Below are 4,801 nucleotides of genomic sequence, written 5' to 3' on the forward strand. Positions count from 1 at the left end.
CTCATGTTTCCCATATAAGGGTTTCTTTTCTTTTCTCTGTGACCAGGATAAGCTAGCCACAAAGTTCTGGGTGAGGACATTTGTATATGAGAAACAGCTTTTGAAATTCCCCAGTAAACTGGATTTTAGAATTATTTTTCCCAGGGATAGTATTTTACAAATGACTTGCTGATTAGAAGAATTTTTGATGTACGCACATGTAGGGAGACACTGTAACCATGCCTCCTAAGAACTGGCTACAGGTGTGTCAGACCATGCCCATCAGGGTGTGGTCAAGGTGATGTCAGGATGACGTGGGAGAGGTTTTTAAGGGACAGACAAGGCACATGGGAGCTCTCTTGCCTTGCTGCATTGGCACGCTCTGGCTTGCTGTTGGTTGGCATTAAAAGTTATCCCAACCTTACGGATTTCATATTAGTTATTCACCGCTTTACGTACATTTCTTCATTTAATTGGTGGAGATGGAAGTTGACCCACCATGGAGCCAGCATGGAGGACACCTGGGCACATGTTTGGGAGTGATTTCCTATTTCTTTTCTTTCTTTCATTTTCTTGTCATACCTTTATTTATTACCCTTACACACCTGCCTCCCTGGGCCCACCTCCTTCTTGGTCAGCAGCATCTCTAGAATAAATGGTCTTTGTTGGGTCTTCTGAGTTGGTGTGGGTCCTTTGGCTTGGTGTCAGATCCCTAATCCTCAGCCTGCTCCACCCTCTGCCTCATAGGTCTCTTCTTGCCAGTACTGGATGCTGACACTCCCCTGACCCCCAGCATGGCTGTCAGCAGGCAGGGTTCCATGGGATGGTATGCCAATGATTGTGCCACACTAGAACCCACGGACAGGGCCAGTACCAGGGCACCCTCTACCAGGTCCCAGAAGACCACCTTCCCATCATCAGAGCAGCTGACCACGTGTGTATCATGCTCACTCAGGCAGCAGTCTAGCTTGTACTTCTGGCTCTTATGGCCAACATACTTGCCCAGCAACTCCTCTGTGTCTTTATCTAGAAGCTGCAAAGTAGAGTCCAGGCTGGATATCAGAGTGCACTGACCATCCTGGCTGAAGCAGGTGCAGATGATGGGGCTGCCCACGTAATCTGAGAAGACCTGCCCCATCCTGCGTCACCCTCGACCATCCACGGATCCTGCCAGGATCTCATGGTCTGACACGTTTACACTGGATATGCCATCTCTGGCTTCATCTAGTGTCTGCACTGGCTCAGGCTTCTGAGAACAACAGTCCCAGCATCGGATGCTGGAATCGATAGAACCAGACAGTATGACTTTGTTACATTGAGCAGTGTTCACCTTTACAGCATGGCCCCGCAATTTGCGCATGACCTGTCCAGTTGCCACATACCCCCAGCACCACCACCAGAGCAGAGATGGCTGTTGTCAAAGGAGCCGGCTGCATCCAGCACTTTGTAGCCGTGGCCACTGTAGGTCTGCAGCAGCGTTCCATGCAGTGGGTTCCACAGCTTTAGGGTTTTATTGCTGCCACACATCAGACAGTAGTTGCCATCCACATTAAATCTCACGGCTCACACTGCGCCCTGGCCACAGTCCAGCATCTTCAGCCGTTTCTGCAGCAGCTCCGGGGCCCATGGCTTTGGCTCAGGAAAAGCCATACTTCCAATGCATTATTAGTCCACTACCCTCATTGCAGCAGTCTGTACTGAGACTGCCTTGCTTCCAGGCCTTCTGAGCATTCCTATTTCTACTCCAGTTCTGTGACTGACTTTCAGATTACAGTGATATGTAATATTTAATGGTCAATTTGATATCCCTCTAAATTGAACTCTACTCTCATGAGCCAGAGCAGGTAAGACTCATTGTCCTCGAGGCATGCAGTTGGCTGTTGGGTGGCTTTGCTTTCCCTGACATCATAGAGAGTGACTATCCAGATCCTTATGGGTGGGGGATAGCTCAGTGAGTAATGTATGTGACTGCCATGCAAGTGTAAGAACCTGAGTTTAATCGGCAACACCCAGGTAAGAAGCTGGGTAGGTGGTCTGTGTTTGCCACCCCAGTGCGGAAGGGGCACAGACTCTGGCCTCAACATTTTCAACCCCCTCACCTATGTACTCATCCCCCTCCTCATACAAACAAAGAGAGAATTCAGGTCGTTTCTCTGTGTATGTCTTTAATCTATGGTTTTTACTTTAAACTATGGTTTTTAGATAGCAATTAAAAAATCCCCTCTTTTATTGTAGAATATTAACCTCCCTTTCCACAAAACTATTGTTTGCCACTCTTAATATTAGGTTAGTTTGACTGCTTGCTCTATTCACAAAATGCATTACCATATTACAGAACTTACCTATTTCTTTTTATCTTTGTTTAATTCCAGTGAAGATATGACCTGTAGTTTTATAATGGGAGGAAAAAAAGTTATCCTTGTTTATAGGGCCATGTTAGCTACTTTCTTTCTTTTTATTTTTTTTTCTCTTGGGTGAATGATTTTATTTTATTTACTTTTTTTAGTTTTTTATTTTTTATATATTTGAATTACAAACAAGATTGAATTACATGACAATCCCGTTCCCTTCTCCCTCCCTTCTTCCCCTACAACTCCCCCAACTAAAACCCTACTTATCACATATCCTTTCTTCTAATCAACACCTGACTCAACCTTTCTGCTCCCTCTGACCTCTGCATCCTTCCTCTTCTTCCCTTCTCATTCTCGTAGCTCCCTCTCCCCTCTTTCCATGTTCTCAATTTGCTCAGGGTATCGTGACCCTTTCCCCTTCTCCAGGGGATAAAGTTTGTCTCTTTTAGGGTCCTTCTTGTTTACTGGTTTCTCTGGCAGTGTGGATTGTAGGCTAGTAATCCCTTACTCTATGTCTAAAATCAATATATGAATGAGTACATGTTACTATAAATCTTTCTGCCAAAAGCCGCCTGAGCTCCATCGCTACGTATGAGCTTTACGCCAGCCACCCCCCTCCCCCAGTTAGGCCCAAATGAATACACAGAAACTTGTATTAGGTTCAAAGCTGCTTGGTCAATGACTAGGATTCCTCATCTGTTAGCTCAGTCTTAATTATCATAAATCTATATATTTCATAAGACTTATCGGACGCCTTATTGGCATCCCTCCTTGCTGGTGGATCACATTGTGCTGCTGGAGGAGCAAGGGGAAAAGGGACCCTTCCTGTTTCTCCTCTGCTTAAATATGAGTCTCCTTGCTATGTCACTTACTTCCTAGATCGCCACTTCTCTACTACATTTCCAGAATCCTCTTTGACTCCTAGACCCGTCTAACTTGCTGTCTCCTTGGCCAAACAGTATTTTATTTAACAATCAATAAGATAAACATACACAGTAGCACATTCCCCATCAAGTACATATCATGTTTATATTTTTGTGATTGGGTTACCTCATTTAGGTTTCTATGTGTTAGCTACTTTCTTCATTGTTTGTACAGAATACACAGCAAAAGCCACTTAAAGGCAGTAGAGTTTGTTTGGCTGATGGTTAAGGAGCGATCCAATTTATCCTGGTGGAAGATATGGCAATGGAGTGTGAGCTGCTGCTCATGTTGCATCTGCAGTCAGGAAGCAAGAGATGAATGTTTGGCTTATTTTTCCTTTTTATTTGGTCTGGGCCCCCTGCATGTGGGATGTTGCCAACCATGTTGAGGTCTTCTCTCTTCAGTTAAACCTCCCTGGGAACACCCATTTCAAATGTCCCTTGTGGCTTGTGTCTAAATCCTGCCAGGTTGACCTTGAGGTCTAACTATCCCACTTGCCATGTAACATGATACATAGCTGGAGTCTGGGTCTGTTATTCCTGTTTTTATTTCTTTACTTCTCATTCCTATTTCTTTCTTTTGCCGAGGTTGGGGCACTGTATTTGTCTTTTCCAGGTGATCTTCCAGGCCTACCATTTTGTCATGTTACAAAATTAAGTTAGTCTGAAGACATGGGTACCATATACAACAATTCATTCTGATGCCTTTGAGCTATTTGTGAATTTACTGGCTAAGGATTTCTTCAATTAATTATTCTTCAAGCATAATTCATGGATTTGAAATATTGAGAAGTTTTATTTTCTGATATACTTACTGGTTGTACCTCCTCACTTATTTGTGAAAGGGTAATATTACAAATATAGAAAAGCACAGAAAATTATATAACAAAATAATATCCCATAGTTTAGCTACAGATTTTTCAGTCTGTTCTTTTGTTGGCAGATGTTTAGTATTTTATTCTTAGAAACAGCAGGATGAAGAGCAACATGCCTAGGTTGTTTGAATAACACCATGAGAGTATCTAAAGCTCCTATGCTTAGTAGATTGGCTGAGACAAAAATGTGTATCTTCAGGTTTATTAGATAATGACAAATTTCCCCCACCATTATGCTAATTTATAACTCCACCAGAAGTTTGTCAGAGATTATTGCTTCATACTCTGGTCATCTCTTGGCACCGTTGAACTTTAAGGTTATTGCTGACGTGATGAGCATGACACAGTAGTGTTACATGCTATTAACTTGCATTTTATAGATTATTGGCTGGGATGAATCTTTTCATGTGCTTAATACACCTGTTCATATTCCTTTCTCTTTGTATTCTTGACATATCTTTACACTGAGCTTTGGTTTTCATAATTTTCTGGGTGTTCAATTCTGTTATCACTCCTTAGTGCTTATATTTGCCACATCATCTCATTTGGAGCATGTGAAAGAATTCAGGCATTATGCTGGCCTTCCCCTGTTACCTGGCAGAATGCACTCAGGCAGTACTCTGGTCAGCCCAGGGTTCCATGAGTACTAAGTCTGCACGCAGGTGCAAAGGAC

General features: G+C 43.2%; 1 pseudogene; it reads right to left on the minus strand.

The window, feature by feature from the left end:
• Window positions 1-698: 698 nt before the first annotated feature.
• Window positions 699-1,629, minus strand: LOC100767207 (annotated as a pseudogene).
• Window positions 1,630-4,801: the final 3,172 nt, after the last annotated feature.

This window comes from Cricetulus griseus, chromosome 3 (genome assembly GCF_003668045.3).
Source record: "Cricetulus griseus strain 17A/GY chromosome 3, alternate assembly CriGri-PICRH-1.0, whole genome shotgun sequence".
Lineage (NCBI taxonomy): Eukaryota > Metazoa > Chordata > Mammalia > Rodentia > Cricetidae > Cricetulus > Cricetulus griseus.